Source organism: Notamacropus eugenii, chromosome 5, assembly GCF_028372415.1.
Source record: "Notamacropus eugenii isolate mMacEug1 chromosome 5, mMacEug1.pri_v2, whole genome shotgun sequence".
In the NCBI taxonomy this organism is placed as follows: domain Eukaryota; kingdom Metazoa; phylum Chordata; class Mammalia; order Diprotodontia; family Macropodidae; genus Notamacropus; species Notamacropus eugenii.
The window spans coordinates 305,315,868-305,334,589 of NC_092876.1; the positions used below are offsets into that span (position 1 = coordinate 305,315,868).

Genomic DNA, 18,722 nt, shown 5'->3' on the forward strand with positions numbered 1-18,722 from the left:
AGTGTCACACCCCTCCCTAATGCAAGTCTTTTCCTTTAACCTCAGAAAATGTGGATCAAATAATAAACATAACTTGGATTTAATTCATGAAGCATCAAGACCTCTCTGGTTCAAAAAGTTCAAGAGCAGTGTGTGTATGTTTCCAGTTTAACAACTGGTTCTCTGAAAATATACTGACCTTAATCTGAATTATTAAGATTTTCTCCTCCATTTTCTCAAGACTTAATCATCAAAACAACAAAACAAATCTTGATTTATAGTATTTGCAAATTTTTGAGGTATCACTTCTCACAATAATATCACAACTTCACAAAAAGGTCGTGGACATTGGTAAAAGCTAACTCTTGTACACGTTACAACAAGGGGAATTTTTGAAATAGGGAGAAGGTTCAATGAAAATAGCATTGATGATCACCTCCTGAAAAAGACCCGAACAGAGAAACTCCTAGGAATATTGTGGCCAAATTTCAGAGTTCCCAGATCAAGGAGAAAATACTGCAAGTAGCTAGAAAGAAACAATTTGTGGAAATACAATCAGGATAACACAGGATCTGGCAGCTGCAACATTAAGGGATTGAAGGGCTTGGAATGATATATTTCAGAAGTCAAAGGACTTGGGATTGAAACCAAGAATCACCTATCCAGCAAATCTGAGTATAATACTTGAAGGGAAAAAATGATCATTCAATGATATACATGACTTTCAATCGTTCATGCTGAGGAAAAGGCCAGATCTGTATAGAAAAATTTGACTTCCCAAGACAAGAATCAAAAGAAGCATGTAAAGGAAAACAGGAAAGAAAAATCATAAAAGACTCTCTAAAGTTGAACTGTTTACATTACTACATGGAGAGAAAATATTTTTAACTCTTGAATCTCTTCTCAGTATTTGGGTAGATGGAGAGATTGTACATACACACACACACACACACATACACATAGATAGATAGAGATTACAGGGTGTGTTATATCAGAAGAGATGAAATCCACACAATAAAATAAAATAAAATAAAATAAAATAAAATAAAATAAAATAAAATAAAATAAAAAATTAAGGGGTGAAGGAGGAAAATTCCGGGAAGAGAAAGGGAGAAATGGAACAGGACAGGCTATAACTCATAAAAGAGATATCTCCTCAACAGAGGAGATAAAGGAGAAGGGGAAGGGGGGAATAAAGCTACTCTCTCCACATGTGGCTGAAGGAGGGAATAACATGCTCACTAAATTTGATATGAAAAATTATATCACACCACAGGAAAGTAGGAGAAGAGGTGACAAGTGGGGTGAGGGGATTACTAGAAGGGAGGGCAATGGGAAAAGGGAGTCACTAGAAATAAACACTTTCGAGAAGGGACAAGGTCAATTGTAGGGGAAAAATAAGGGGGAATAAAGTAGGACAGAGGGCAATATAATTAGTACTACACAACATGATTATTATGGAAGTCTTCTGCAAAAGAACATATATTTAGTCTGTATTGAATTGCTTCCCTTCTCAGTGGTGCTGGGGTGGGGGAGGGAGAGAAGTTGGAATTCAAAGTATTAGAAATGAATGTTGAGAATTTTTATTGCATATTATTGGGAAATAATAACTACAGGGAATGGAATATAGAAATCTATCTTGCCCTACAAGAAAAGAGAAGATGGGAAGATAAGGGAAGGGTGGGGTGTGATAGAAGGGAGGATACATTGAGGGAAGGAGTAATCAGAATGCAAGGCATTAGGGAGCAGGGGGAGGGGAGTGATGAGGAGAAAAATTGGACATGTTACAAAGTGAGGTAAAAGCAATTAGTATTAAAACAATTGACTGAATTAATTACTGAGAATAAATCAATGACATCTTTAGTTTGGGGAATAGAATTTCAGTCTAAATTTCCTAGAGGAAGGTAGCCTTGGGTAAAATTTGGCACTGATGGAAAAGTTAAGATTTTAATGGTAAATTTGATTTTATGATTGCCATTTAATCAGGAACTAGAACATGTATAGAAAGGCATGTGTCACTTAAGACTTACCTCAAAAGATGTTCCTCAGCCAAAGTGAAATTATAATCATATTTGAAACCTGGTTATTGGAACTTGCCATTTTTTAGATGCTATGGGACTATTAAGTGACTGTTCTTCTGAGTCTAACTCCAGGTGTGGGTAGCAAGAAAGGCGATCTAAGCCTCCAACCCATGATGTCAGTAAGCTGGTGAGATGCTGGTATGAACTGCAAAAGGTGATCTCATGGGAAGGGTGGGGGAGTGGCTGTTCAGCCTGGGCTGAGGTAGGATTCTCCTAACTCAATATCCCCACTGACACCTGGCAGACCTTAAGCCTGACTGAATTCAAGTGGATAATTTAATCCTGCCTGGAACTGACGTGAAGTCAGGAAGATATTGTATCCCTGCAATGTCCCTACTCTTGGTGATAATTTCCTATAGTTAAAAGGTTTGCAAGCTTAATACCAGATCTGTTCAATTATAGCTTATTAATAGGGGAACATCTGAGGTTCAGTCTAAAATTAAGCATAGGACTTTAGACCAACAACAATAAGTTAGGGTCCTTTAATTCTGAGTAATATTGCGGAGACAATTAGGTCAAGAGCTTGTGAAGTTAGCAACTTAAGTATTATTTGTGCTTCAGTTGGTTATTGTTTAAAAAAATTCTTTTGTGGTCCATATTGTAAATGTTTTAGAAATAAGTATCACCTGACCAAAAGTTTGAATTGTTTTATCTATTATAAACTGTGTTAAAAATGAAAAATTAAAATTAGAAAAAGAGAAAAAAAGGAAAATAGCATTGACTCTGGAGTGTTAAGATCTGATTTATTACATATAAAATCATAAATTCTATGAGTATAATTTTGTTATTTAAAAAATTAAGGCATTGGACGTGCTAGCATTTTAACTCTGTTCTAGTTTTTTATTTATGATCCTGGAATTTTATTTCCTTCAGGGCCTAGAAATTATAGCATAGACTAAATTTACTGCTTTATTTTCTTTTATGGATTCTAATAGAGCTCCAACATGGTATGTAGATGGTCAGATGAACCCTGCAAAAGCCAATCTTCAGGAATTTCCACGGTATCTGAATCTCAGGTTCATTTGAGGAAGATTCTTACCATAGTGGAATTTATTCCTCATAGATATATCTTGAGGAAAAGGTCTTTCATTCTCTGGTGCAGAAGGTTATCAGTCATGTCATGGTAGTCAGAGGAAATTCCAGATTTCCCACCATTGTTGAAGGGATGACTTATAGATGTTTAAGCAGTCTCATACATTTGGGGAATCAGAATGGCATTATGAATAGAATGATGGACATGGCATCTGAAAAACTTTGGCTTGAATTCTTGCTCTGACACTAGCTATGTGACCTTAAGCAAGTCACATTATCTGTCTACATCTCAGTTTTTTCATCAATAATATTGAAATAAAGTCTATTGTATCTAGTTCAAAACAGTGTTATAAATCTCCCACAATGTATGTAAAGCTTTTCAAAACACAAAGCACCAGATACGAATACCAGCTATGAGTGCTATCTGTGTGAAATATCAGGAGACAAAGGTGATCCATCAGTGCCTTAATCTATGTATAGTTTATGTAGTACACGTAACCTTACCTTTAGCATTTTTAGGAAGAGGGAGAAACTGAATAAGTTAAGAATAAAGGTTTCCCAGTAATGTTAACTCAGACTGCATATGATCTAGTATTAAGAAAAACCTGATTAGAATAAAGGAGCTTCCCACAGAGTCTAAACAGTTCTCAGATTAGAAATGTGGTACATTATGCTACCCTTTCATTGGGTAAATTTGAGGTCAAAGTCCATGATGTTTCTTCCTTCTCAACAATTCACAGGAATCTTAACTAGGATTAAAGGTAAAGAAAATGTATATTAATGAGCATAACCCAGCATTGATACTGGTCACAACAATGAGTAGGCATATAGAGGAGTTGAGCAGAGTGACTCCATCTGATCCTCCATCTCTAAAGAAACTTTGCATTTTCTTCCTTCCAAGTAAGGTCTCAGGCACATGCTTCATCTTTCCTAATAGTAGTGCAGTTCACAGTAGAATAAACAGTTATTCTCCTGATCACCTTACCTAATTAATGGGTTTAGAATAGATGGGACCATATATACATACATACATACATACATACATACATACATACATACATACATACATACATATATACATACATACATATATATATATATATATATATATATATATAGAGAGAGAGAGAGAGAGAGAGAGAGAGAGAGAGAGAGAGAGAGAGAGAGAGAGGTGGGGGGGGCAGCAGAGTGTCAAGCTCTGGGGACTTCTTTAGGGGTTATATAGAGTTCTGATCAATCAAGCCCAGAAAAGGAGATGTTCTTTAACATGAAGTCTCTGATATATGGGCCTGAGAGATACCAAATTACCATGTACCTGACTAGTCTAATTTGTATGATGTCGAAAAATTTCTCCCTTAATAAACCCATTTTCAATACTTCATTTTAGTTGTAATCATTAGATTAGAAAAGCACTTGCATTCATTCACCAAGGATGGAAGAGAGAGATGTGTTAGAGTTTCGTTGATGAAGACTTACAAATGATTCCTAATACTCATTCATGAATTCTCACTGTCTTTATAAGAAAGAGCTGTCTACTACCAGCTTGCTGCATGTATGAAACTCCTTCTTCAATGGTTTATTCTTTTTACTTTAAGAAGTTGTCTTTCCAAAAGTCAACCCAACTCATTGAAACAAGCATATATTAAGTAGCTACTCTGCATAAGACCCTGGATTGGGAGCTGTTGAAATCATAACAAATTTAGATTTAAAAATCCCTTAGCTCAAGGTACTGATATTCAAGTATAAGTAGTGATTGGGGAATGATGAGACTTGGATACAGTGAAAACAACAATATACACCAATACAAGATAAATCAGATTTTGAGAGAATTCTAATTATTCTGAAATAAGAAACATTTCATGGAGGAGGTAAGGCCTGATATGAACTTTAAATAAAGATAAAAATTCTGAAGGCCAGGTGAAGAGGAAGTACAATACATACCTGAAAGAGAATGTACCAAAGAAAGTGATGGAATACGCAATTCAGGAAAAATTGGTAGTCCAATATCCTGAGTATATGCATTAGAAAATTGTTATGGAAAGGCAACAAGGAGTACAATTGTGTAGGATTTTAAAAATCAGACTGACTACAATAAAGAAAAACTGAAGAATTTTAGCATGGTAGAGACAAAATCACAACTGTATTTTTAGTAATAATAATTTGGCATCTTGAGGAAGATGGATTGGAGAGAAACGAGGCTAGAAGTAGGGAGACCAATTAAGAGGTCATTAAAATAGGACAAGAAAGAGATAATAGAAATTTTCAATACGATATTGGTTTCAAGGACGAAGAGAAGGCTGTTATGAGAGATGTTCATACAAATCTGTTAAAAATACATATTTCTCTCTATTTGATTTTTGTCATGTATAAATTTCCTAAAACTGATTTCCCCCCCAGCTATCTGGAGAAATACTTATTTCTGTATATTTCCACAGAATAGAATTAGAGCAAAGGCGTGAAAATCCCAGAAAGGCAGAGTTCAGCTCATACTAACATAGCACAAGTCTGAAGCCTTATTGGTAAAGGACTCTCTCCTCATTGGTGATCAGTGCCCTGCTCCTGTATGAGGAATAGTGTGGAATTGGACAAAGCAAAAAAGAGGAGAGTGTCATATTCTTTGAGTCTCAAGAGCCTCTTTAAGTTTAGGTCCCTTATGGTTTTCAGCTTTGAGAGAGAAGTTTAACAATACCAACTTCAAGTTGCTAAAGAAAAATAAGAATAGGGATGTGAGAGGACCTGGCAATCTCTACCAGATCCCTATAATCCAGCTTGCCTCAGTGGAGATTTTGTGGAAATCTCACCTGGGTGAAATCTAATACATCCTCTCCTCTGTCTGTCTGTCTATCTCTCTGCTGAGCTGTTCCCTCTTTCCTAATGAGAAAACTGGTTCACTCTGTATTGCTGTTTAGAAGGATTGTAACATACTTAAATATTCCGTGTTGAATAGCACAAGTAATGAAAACATTCAGTCTCCTTTTGTCACTTCTACCCTTCGTTTTATGTTCCCATTTAAATGACAATAGCCACAATTTGAATTAAAACTATAACAGTACACGGTACTACTTATTTAATAGACAATTCATCCTCAAACAATGTTTTAAAGTCTTACTCATGCCTTTTATTTTTATACCATATATTTTTACCCATATACTCCCCTCTCTTCAAATAAAAGTCTCCCTTGTGACAAAGAAAACAGTCAAGCAGAAACAATTGATCAAGTGATTTTCTTTCAGAATATTTAAAATGGCATCTATGGATCCCCACCTTGCTAACAAGAGAAAATAAATATATTTCATTATTTTCTTCTGGAAATAATATTGCTTTTGTTTTTAGTCTTAGTTCACCTGTTATTTCCTATTATTTTGATCAATATTTTATACAGTGTTTTTATTTTTTCATCTTCATTATTGTCATCATACGTATCTTCAAATACTTCTTTCAATTCTTAATAACTATAATTTAAGTCCAATAGTTTTTATTATGTTAGTATGCCATTGTATTTTCAGTGAATCCACAATTTATAGGAATGCATTTTCTTTCCTTTTTCTTTGCTACAAGTACTGTTTTCTATCAATCCATCTATCTATATGTCTGCCTGTATTTCTCCATCTGTTTCTCTATTTACCTATCTCTCTTACGACTTTTCATTGAATTCTTTAAGATGTATGCCTAGTAGTAATTGGGACAAAGTTTATTAGGAGTTTGGCAATTTTATTCACATTCATACATGGTTTTATAGATTGCATAGACTAATTTATATTTCTACCAATAGTGCATTTGTGTGCCAATGCTTCCACAGAACTCTCGAAAGTATTTGTCTTTTATCATTTTTGTCAATTTTCTGGGTCAGGTGAAAGTAGAGATATTTCAATTTGTGTTTCTTTTATCATTATTGACAGGTATTTTTGTTTACTTTTTTAATCTGTCTATTAATTTTCTTTTCAGATCCATCATATCATTTGAACACATCTTTTGAGAAATTTATATTCATCGTATAATCTTGTCAGATACTTATTTATTTTTTGATGTTTGAGTTTTATGTGAGATATTCAATAATTTCCCCCTACTTGATGGCTTACATTTTCATTCTAGTTTGTGAATTTTCTCAATGAACAATATTTTTAATTTTATATAATTAGGATGATCTATTTTGCTTTTGGTAATCCCTATTATTTATTGTTTCATTATGCATTGTCCTTGTAAGCATAGTTCTGCAAAGTAATTTTATCCAATCTTCTCTTTTATATAATTTTTTAATATTTATAACAAGCTTCCATTTGAAAGTAGGCAATATGGTGTCTTGAATTTAATACTGACATGGATTTAGGAAGACCTGAGTAACAGTGTTGCCTCTAAGATTGGTTAGCTGTTTTAACATGGGCCCATAATTTAAAATCTTACTTTACTAGGTCACTTACTGATCTTCACCAGTCCAAACTTTTACTTTAGCAGGTATTTCTAACATGACTAGATTACAGGATCAATGAATACATTGAACACAATGGTGTCGGGTATTCATCTACATTTTTGTTCAATTATTTTTCAGTTTTCCAAGTTTTCTTATAAAATAGGGAACTCCTTTACTAGTACCTTATATGTTTAGATATATGAGACTGGACATCTGGGCTTATGTTCTTCTAAGTTTTGGTTCTCTCTCTCCTACTGACATACTTTAAAAATGCATACATTAGGGGGCAGAGCCAAGATGGCGAAGTAGAAAGACACACAAATGCAGGCTCTCCCCACACAGCCCATAAAATACCTGTAGAGAGGAACTCTCAACAAATTTTGGAGTAGCAGAAGTGAAGAACAACAGAGTGGAGGAGATTTCCAGCCCAGGGTGACCTGAAAGGCCCATGGGAAATGTCTGTTGCACGGATGCGGAGCAGAGCCCAGCCCAGCCCTGGCCATGCAGAGTGGCGCCATGACTCTGGGAGGACACTTTGGGGGCAGAATCTCCAGTCGCGGAATCCCCAGTCGCAGTAGCAGTAGGTTCACAGATCCCTCAATACACAGGCACTGAAGGTCAGTGAAGGGGATTTTTCAGCTGACCAGGAAGTGAGAAGAGCCTTCCCATAGCTCCTGCCTTAGGCAGCCACCACAGAGGCCACATCAGAAGATGGCAGCAGTTCTTACCACAGCCACCACAGCAGTCGCATCCATTGTTGGAAGGTAAAATCCCTGGGGACACTGAGGAGCTGAATATTACTGCAGTCCTATGTAGAGGCCCTGAGGGAGCTGGTCTTTGTCCTGCACTGAACGGTGGCCCTGCCCCAACAGCTTAACTGAAAATCAGCCCCCAGTGCTGGCTTAGCTGAACTGGAGGCCAGGTGCCAGTGGAGAGGAAACTGTTAAGATTCTGGGCACAAAGATCCCTACCTGTGCCCAGACCAGTACACCCTTGACTGTGCCACCTTGAGGAACCGAGATCTTACAGATTCCCAGAGTATACCCTACTCTTGACAAAGGACCCAAAAGTCAAGTAACTGGTTGGGGAAATGCCCAAAAAAGGGGAAAAAATAAGACTATAGAAGGTTACTTTCTTGGTGAACAGATATCTTCTCCCATCCTTTTGGATGAGGAAGAACAATGCTTACCATCAGAGAAAGACATAAAAGTCTAGGCTTCTATATCCCAAACATCCAAAATAAATATTCAATGGTCTCAGACCATGGAAGAGCTCAAAAAGGATTTTGAAAATCAAGTAAGAGAGGTGGAGGAAAAACTGGGAAGAGAAATGAGAGAGATGCAAGAAAAGCTTTAAAAACAAGTCAACACCATGTTAAAGGAGACCCAAAAAAATGCTGAAGAAAATAACACGTTTAAAAATAGGCTAAATCAATTGGCAAAAGAGGTTCAAAAAGCCAATGAGAAGGAGAATGCTTTCAAAAAGCAGAGTTAGCCAAATGGAAAAGGAGGTTCAAAAGCTCACTGAAGAAAATACTTCTTTCAAAATTAGAATGGAACAGAGGGAGGCTAATGACTTTATGAAAAACCAAGAAATCACAAAACAAAACCAAAAGAATGAAAAAATGGAAGATAATGTGAAGTATCTCATTGGAAAAACAACTGACCTGGAAAATAGATCCAGGAGAGACAATTTAAAATTATGGGACTACCTGAAAGCCATGATCAAAAAAGAGCCTAGACATCATCTTTCATGAAATTATCAAGGAAAACTGCCCTGAGATTCTAGAACCAGAGGGCAAAATAAGTATTCAAGGAATCCGTGGATCATCTCTTGAAAGAGATCCAAAAGGAGAAACTCTTAGGAACGTTGTGGCCAAATTCCAGAGTTCCCTGGTCAAGGAGAAAATATTGCAAGCAGCTAGAAAGAAACAATTCAAGTATTGTGGAAACACAATCAGGATAACACAAGATCTAGCAGCTTCTACATTAAAGGGATTAAAGGGTGTGGAATATGATATTCCAGAAGTCAAAGGAACTAGGACTAAAACCAAGAATCACCTACCCAACAAAATTCGGTATAATACTTCAGGGGAAAAAATGGTCTTTAAATGAAATAGAAGACTTTCAAGCATTCTTGATGCAAAGACTAGAGCTGAAAAAAAAATTGACTTTCAAACACAAGAATCAAGAGAAGCATGAAAAGGTGAACAGCAAAGAGAAATCATAAGGGACTTACTAAAGTTGAACTATTTACATTCCTACATGGAAAGACAATATTTGTAACTCTTGAAACTTTTTTCAGTATCTGGGTAGTTGGTGAGATTACACATACACACACACACACACATTCACACACACACACACACACACACACACACACATAGAGAGAGAAAGAGAGCACAGGGTGAATTGAATAGGATGGGATCATATCTTAAAATAATGAAATTAAGCTGTGAGAGAGAAATATATTGGGAAGAAAAAGGGAGAAATGGAATGGGGCAAATTATCTCTCATAAAAGAAGCAAGTAAAATACTTTTCAGTGGAGGGGATAAAGGGGGAGGTGAGAGAAAAAACATGAAGCTTACTCTCATCACATTCAACTAAAGGAAGGAATAAAATGCATGCACATTTTGGTATGAAAACCTCTCTTACAATACAGGAAAGTGGGGGATAAGGAGATAAGCAGGGTGGGGGGGCAGATGATGGAAGGGAGGGCATGGGGTGGAGGGAGCAATTTGAGGTCAACACTCATGGGGAGGGGTAGGATCAAAAAGAGAGAATAGAAGAAATGGGGGGCAGGGTAGGATGGAGGGAAATATAGTTAGTCTTACACAACATGAATATTATGGAAGTCATTTGCAAAACTACACAGATATGGCCTATATTGAATTGCTTGCCTTTCCAAAGAGAATGGTGGGGAGGAAGGGATGAAGAGAAGTTGGAACTCAAAGTTTTAGGAACAACTGTTAAGTATTGTTCTTGCAACTAGGAAATAAGAAATACAGGTAATAGGGTATAGAAATTTATCTTGCCCTACAGGACAAAAGAGAAGATGGGAATAAGGAAAGGAAGAGATGTTAGAAGGGAGGACAGATGGGATAATTAGAGTGCTCGGCGTTTTGGGGTGGGGGGAGGGGAGAAATGAGGAGAAAATTTGGAACCCAAACTTTTCTGGAAGTGAATTTTGAAAACTTAAATAAATTTAAATACAAAATAAATGCATTCATTACTATTAAATGAGTTATGGGTCAGCTTTCATAATCTGAGGTATGATATTATTAAAGCCACTCAGTCTTATACTGTAAAAATACTTTCCTTGAAGTTTTTGACCTTTAATTCCTCCAAATGAATTTTATTATTACTCATCTAGTTCTATGAAGTGACTCATTGGCAATTTGAATGGTATAGCATTAAACCTGCAAATTAACTTAGGCAATATCATGATTTTATTATCTTGCTGAATACCAGTTAGTGGTCATTAGTCTCTCTCCAGTACCTTGTTTCCCTTTATTTTTGCAGTGTTTTGTAGCTTTTTGCATAAATCCAAAATATTAGACATTTTGTGCATTATGTAGTTATTTTTAATGGAATCACTGTAAAATAACTATGATTAGAACCTTATAAGACAGAACGGTCTGAAAACAAGAATTCAAATAATGTAATTAAAGTGCTTCTTAAAAGAACCGAAGGAGGTTCGGGGAGCAGCACTGCACGGGCAAGGCTGGGCTGGGCTCTGCTCCACGTCTGGTGCAATAGAGGTTTTCCGTGGGCCTTTCAGGCCACTCTGGAAATCTCCTCCACCCTGTTGTTCTCCATTTCTGCTGCTCCAAAATTTGTTGAGGGTCCCTCTCTACAGATTCTTCGGAAGCCGACTTCAGAGAGGTAGACAGTATGGCTAGCTCAGCCCAGGAGCACCTGCTTTTTGTGAGGAGGCACAACCCCTAGATGCACTATACACTGAGTCCAGAGAACCTCCAGAGTCTCGCCTCTCAGGGGTCCGTGGCCAAAAACATGAACCTGCAGAGGGCTAATAGTGACACTGACCGGGTGACTTTGGAAAGCTGCTCTAGTCTGACTGCGAGCATGTCTGAATATACCTTAGGCTAAGCCCCAAACCTCATTATCTTCTGGGACATTAAAGAGGAAGTGGACCCTACTGACTGGATTGGATTTTATGATATAGAAGAGAATTCTCCAGCCAACTTTTGGGATTCCAAGAACTGAAGTGTGACTGGGACACAAAAAGGACAAATTGTATGGAGAATTGAACCTGGGCCCTATTTTATGGAACTGGAAATAAAAATGTTTTAAATACTATCATAGCATTAGTGGAGCCCTGAGAGCTACTACCCCATGTATTATGGTGAAAAATCCTGCTGTGATGATGGGGGCAGAAGGCATGGAAGTAGGTGCTTCAGGAAATCAACATTGTCGGAAATTAGTCAGTTTTACCTTGTCAGATCTTAGGGCAGTTGGACTAAAAAAGGAATGTTCTTTAATCCTGATCCTTACCTTAAGATATCAATTCAGCCAGGAAAGAAGAGCAGTTTTCCTACATTTACCCGTCATGGACAGGAATAAAGGTCTACCATCTTCATTAATTCAACTAATCCAATTTGGCACAGAGAGAAATACTCTTTTTTTGCACTTCTTATTGATGTCTAAGAAATTGAAATTAAAGACAAATTTTCCAAGAGTCATCCTATCATCAAGCATTTTCTTGGGAAACTAACCATACCAGTCCAAAGGTTGCTAGAACATCAAGCCATTGATGATCAAATGCTTAGCTACAACCTTGGCAGAAGACTCCCAGCTGACCATGTGAATGGGTATCTCCAATTCAAAGTTGAGATTACATCTTCTGTTCATGAAGATGCTTCACCAGAAGCAGTTGGCACCATCCTTGGAGTTAATTCTCTGAATGGAGACCAGGGGAGTTCCTCTTATGATGAGGGCATGCAAGGGGGACATCATGACTCCCCTCCAGTATGCCCTAATGGTCCAGTCTCTGAGGAAAGTGTTCCAGATGGTACTAAAAAGCATTGCTTTAGAACTAGCTCTACAATGGAAATAGACCAGGAGGAACTTACCTCTAGTTTTTCCAGGACCTCCCCTCCCAGAAGATGACAGGATTCACTGAATGATTATCTCGATGCCATTGAACACAAAGGTCATTCCAGGCCCAGGATGTCTGCCTGTGCTGAGAGGTCCCTTGGAGCTTTTTCCAAACTAAGGAGTAGTTTCCCCACTGACACCAGGTTCAATGCCATGCTTTATATTGACTATGATGAAGAGGATCATGAATTTCAACAGGATCTAGGTTATCCTTCTCTGGAAGAGGAAGAAGGGTTAATAATGTTTAGCAGTGCTTCCCGGACTAATGACAGGATCTCAGGGAGTCTGGCAAAGCCAGAAACCAGCCCTGGGAAGGGGGAGGAAGGCCCAGCCATTGAAGCTGCTTCTATAGAGAATAAGCAGGAGGAACTTCCAGAGATCCCTGACAGTTCCTTAATTTCAGATGCAGCTACAGAAGAAAGAGAAAATGACCAGGAACTGCAGTCAAGTACAGAACAGAGCAATGGTGAATTGTGTGACTCTCAAGAGAGTGACAGCCAACCAGTGATGGAGACCCAGGAAATTCTGATATGCCAGGGGAAAACAGAAGGGCCATCAACAAAACTGAATCTGTTGACCAAGGATCTGAACCTTCCCAGGTGTCATCGGAAACAGAGCCCAGTGACTCTGCCCAGAGGGAGAGTGTCAGCGAGGGAGAGAGTGATGTGGAAGGGGTTGATAGTTCCTGCAATGAGAGTGTTACCACCCAACTCTCTTCAGTGGATACTCAGTGCTCTTCTCTGGAGAGTGCTCAGTTTCCTGAAATTCCAGCCTTTCCATCTCAGGAAGAAGAGGGAGCCTGTGCTTCATCACCTGCCAACAGTGGCCCTGCTGCAGGGTGACAGGATTCTGTATGCACCCCTGGGGCTTTGCCTGTGGTAAGGATACCCAGTGGTCAGGAGGAAGGGCAGGTGGCAGAAATGCCTGCCATGCCTGATGGAGAGATGGGGGAAATCTGGCAGAGGAGGAGTAGTCTTCAGGCTACTGCAGAGATCTAATCACATGAAGAAGAAGCTGGAGATGCCCTAGAAGCTTGTGAGGGGGGCACTGCTCAGGCTGAAGGAGCTACTGGAGGTTCTCAAGTCAACGGCCACTAGCCATTGCGATTGCTACCTTCAGTACATCAGGATGTTAGCCGATACCAGAGGGTGGATGAGGCTCTGCCACCAAATTGGGAGGCTAGGATTGACAGCCATGGAAGAATATTCTACAGTGGATCATGTAAACAGAACAACATGGCAGAGTCCCACTGCTCCCCCCGCCCCACAGATACTTCAGAGATACAATTCTATACAACAAATGGAGCAACTAAATCATAGGTATCAAAGTATCTGTAGAACAATGATTAATGAAAGGCCTGAAGAAGACCCTAATGCCATTGATGGAGCTGAAGGGGACAGACTTCCACCAGTCCAATGCAGATTTTCGACGGGAGTATGTGCTGCTCCACTCTACCTCCAGGTGCAGGCTGACTACTGTTACAGTCTCCGTCTGTGAAGTTTCTCATAAGCCTAGGGTTCTTCACCATGCTGCATTCTAACCCTAGTGGCTATTGCATGTTTACAAACAACACATGTTTAAGCACACGATCACCAAAGTTCAGACGGACACTTACCACTTTGAACGCTACCAGCACAATCGGGACCTAGTGGGATTCCTCAACATGTTTGCTAACAAACAGCTGGAGCTGCCAAGGTGCTGGGAAATGAAGCATGATCACCAGGGCAAAGCTTTTTTTTGTCGACCACAATTCCCATACCACCACCTTCATAGATCCCTGGCTCCCACTGCAGAGCAGCAGACCCACAAGCGCTTTGGTACATCCGCAGCATCTGACCAAGCAGTGCAGTCACAGTGCTGGTGAAGTAGGAAAGGACTCTCGACATTCAGGACCACCAGTTCTTCCTAGGCCATCCAGCAACTTCAATACTGTCAGTAGGTCATAGTACCAGGACATGGTTCCAGTGGCCTACAATGACAAGATGGTTTCATTTCTGCATCAGCCCAATATCTTTGAAATTCTGCAGGAGCATCAACCTAACCTTATCAGGAACCACTCACTCAGGGAGAAGATTCAGTTTATCTGGACAGAGGGTACACCTGGACTGATGCTGATCTTGAACTGCTGCTAAGTTTATTCGAAGAAGAGATAATGTCATATGTGCCTGCACATGTCTTACTCTACCCCAGCTACTGCCAGTCCCCACTCAGTTCCCCAGTGTCCTCACCTCAGAACTCTCCAGGTAAGCAGCATGCCAATGCTCCAGCTCTCACCCCTTACAAATGAGATTTTGAAGCCAAACTATGGAACTTCCACAGGAAGTTAGAAACTAAAGGATGACAAGGGCCAGGGAAGTTAAAGTTAATCATCAGGAGAGACCATTTGTTGGAAGATGCTTTTAATCGGATTATGGGATATTCCAGAAAAGACTTGCAGAGGAATAAGCTCTATGTCACCTTGGTTGAAGAGGAAGGACTGGATTACAGTGGACCTTCTAAAGAGTTTTTCTTCCTGGTATCCAAAGAACTCTTTATTCCTTATTATGGCTTATTTGAGTATTCAGCTAACGATACATGCACAGTACAAATAAGTCCCATGTCTGCTTTTGTAGACAATCACCTGAATGGTTCAGGTTTAGTGGTCGAATTCTTGGCCTTGCCCTGATACACCAGTATTTGTTAGATGCTTTCTTCACACAACCATTTTATAAGGCCCTTCTCAGAATACCATGTGATTTGAGTGATCTAGAATACCTTGATGAGGAGTTCCACCAGGGCCTGCAGTGGATGAAAGACAATGACATGCATGACATTCTGAACTCACTTTTACTGTAAATGAAGAAGTTTCTGGACAGATCACAGAGTGAGAATTAAAGCCAGGGGGTGCCATTATCCCAGTCACAGAGAAGAACAAGAAAGAATACATCAAGAGAATGGTGAAGTGGAGGATTGAGAGGAGTGTTGCCAACAAACAGAGAGCTTAGTATGAGGTTTTAATGAGGTGGTGGATATTAGGCTGGTGTCTGTTTTTGATTTAAGGGACTGGAACTGGTCATTGCTGGAACTGTTGAAATAGACATAAGTGACTGGAGAAACAACCTGGAATATAGGGGAGGATATCATGACAATTAAATTGTAATCCAGTGGTTCTGGGCAGTTGTAGAAAGATTCAACAATGAACAATGACTAAGATTGTTATAATTTGTCACAGGCACATCCAGCATACCCTATGAAGGCTTTGCTTCTCTGCTTCTCTCCAGCATATGGAATTAATGATTAAACCACTCACTTGAATTCCTAGTTGTCAAAACATTCAAGCCCAGTTCATTCTGTATGGAGAAATGGGGAAAAATCACTGCCCTTCCCAGAGCCCATACTTGTTTTAATTGTCTGAATCTCCCCTCCATCCATCATTCTCCATACTTTATGAAAAACTTTTGACAGCTGTTGAAGAAACAGGCACTTTTGGACCTGAATGATCTGGCAACCATAGTGTCTAACCCTTTGTGGATGGGGACTTCATGGAACTTGCCCTCTTGAAGAATGAGTGAACCACGTTTGGGAGTTCCTAGAGAATGGTTGTTTTATAGTGTGTCTAGGGACTGAGATTCCAAGAACAAATGCTCAATAATTTCTGGGGCATGTAGGACAGTGGTGACAGAGTCCTCTTGGAAGAATTTGGATAGGCCTGATGTGCAAGGAAAACCCAACAGTCTTTCAGTCAACAGTTCTTCCTGACTGCCAATTCATTATGTTCCATTCATTATGTTCCAAGAACAAGATGAGACTGTACGGGATGAACTACACAGTAATTATAAGGATTTATCAGGATCCTGAAACTAGTCTTGGACTGTTATTCAAGCTAAATTGTGGCATCACTTGACCCAGCCTCCAAATTAGCTAAAGTTAAATGATACAAAGAAAAATATTCCCTGAAAAAAAAAAAAGAACCAAAGGAATAAAGAATATAATAGACCCCCCCCCCACAATACTAATTGGGAATAGTAAGTGGGATATAAATATATATATATAGTATTAATATGCTATGAATATGGCTTATATATCAATTTAATACGAATATGACACATATATGATATATATCCCCATTTCTGGGAAATATATTATGAATACTTTTTTTTTTTGCCTGCGAAGCTATTTAAGGTTTCATAAAATATTTTAATTAATTAACTTTAACTTGTCACTTTATTTTATTTATTTATATATACTTTTTTTATGTATTTGTATACATTTATATACTTACTACATACATATTTATTTACATATGCATATACACTTATATTTATTATAACATATATTTATATATTCATAGGTAGAGAGATGTAATATGTTATTTTTGAAATCTTCAGGTTCATATTTTATAAGAAAGGAAAGAAATTTAATGACACAGTTTAATAAAAACTTCAAAATTTTTGTCCTTCTTGATGTCTGTTTTCTTTTTCTTCCTTTTCTGCTGTTGTGAGTCTTGAATTCCTGAGGCAATAAAGCTGCTCTCCAGACCTAATCACTCCATGGAACTAATGGTTAAACCACTCACTTGAATTCCTAGTTGTCAAAGCATTCAAGCCCAGTTCATGAGGAGTCTAGTTCTTTGGTTTAACATAACCTCCTGACTGGGCACACATCCACATGGCAAATGTGGATGAAAAGGGAGCTGTGTCTAACTGAATGAATGTTATATTCTGGCTAAATATACTTTCCACCCTACTGTTCATTAAATTTTTGTTATATAATTTATGAGTGTCTCATTTCATTCCAATTCTGAGTCTGAACGACTGAACAATTCTGAATTAGGCTTGGCTCTGAATAACAAAGTATAGGCCAATGAGACTATTACCTTCTTATGCTGGAAATCTATGCCTCTCTCAATTAAGACTTAAGGTTGCATTAGCTTTCTTGGCTTCTATAGAACATGATTGATTCCATTGAGTTTATAATCCACTAAAACCCCTAAGATATTTCAAAATAGACAGTTATCACCATGCCTCTCATGCTGTGCTTGGAAAGGTTTTTGCTATTTGCCATCTTGTTTTGTTTTTAAGACAAGTGTAAGAATTTATTTCGAGGTCACATCTTAGACTTTACCATCTGTACTACATTCAATACTAGAATTTTGGCAATAATCCCCTGTCCTTTCCCTGACTCTGTCACACAAAGACTTATCTTTGATTTTGTACTACCTATCAGCCCCTTGAACCGTCTTTATTTCTATGGACTATTTTTCTTACTAGCTTCAGTTGTTTCTTTTCCCAGCTTTAGTAGCATAGTCTACTTTTATCTTTGTTCAGTCTTTACTGCACAATCTTTCATCCCATGACCTTCCACCATTACTGCACTGCCAATCCTCATCTTGGTTTAACACTTAGCATATGATTCCTCTTCTATTCCCTTTTTTCTTGTGTTCCTAAACATCACATTTAAATTTTTTAATCAGATTGGTTCCATGCAATAGAAATTTATGGTCCAAAGCCCACCTGAGAGGGCTCGCATTGCCATTTAAGGTAATAGTGAAATAAAGTATAAAGAAAACAGAAATGGTTTTAGATATACAGAACTTGGATTAAATTTCAAGCTTCATTATTTTCACTATGTGTGATAGTGCAAATCACTAAAATTAACAAAAGTCCTCAGTTTACTCATCTATCAAATGGGAACATTCCTCTACGTGAACTCTTGCAACCTTAAAAGTTTTAAATTCTATTAGAATGTTTCCATTCTTATCAATTCCTTATATCATTTCTCAGAATGAATATTTCAAGTCATTTCCTTCCCTCCTGAAGTGTCCAATCATACCCCAACACTATTACAATAATAGAAAAAATGACTTAGCCTTCCATTTCACTGAAAAGAATGAGGCCATTTGACATGAGTTTTTGTTGTCATCTGCCAACATTTAGGTTACTTTGCCAGCTTTCTTAATTATTTTTGTAAAGGTCTTGTTTGTATTCTATCTTTCACTATTATGTCAAGGGTACATGTGAACAAACCAAGACATGGGGTCTAGAATATACAAAATCTTTGGTGGAAACAATAATGAGCCTGGTATGAAACACATATAGACATACAAATTTTTATATAAATATACA

At 38.2% G+C, this 18,722-nt stretch overlaps 1 pseudogene; it reads left to right on the forward strand.

Annotated features, from left to right (window-relative positions):
* Nucleotides 1–11,354: 11,354 nt before the first annotated feature.
* Nucleotides 11,355–16,097, forward strand: LOC140509206 (E3 ubiquitin-protein ligase HECW2 pseudogene; annotated as a pseudogene).
* Nucleotides 16,098–18,722: the final 2,625 nt, after the last annotated feature.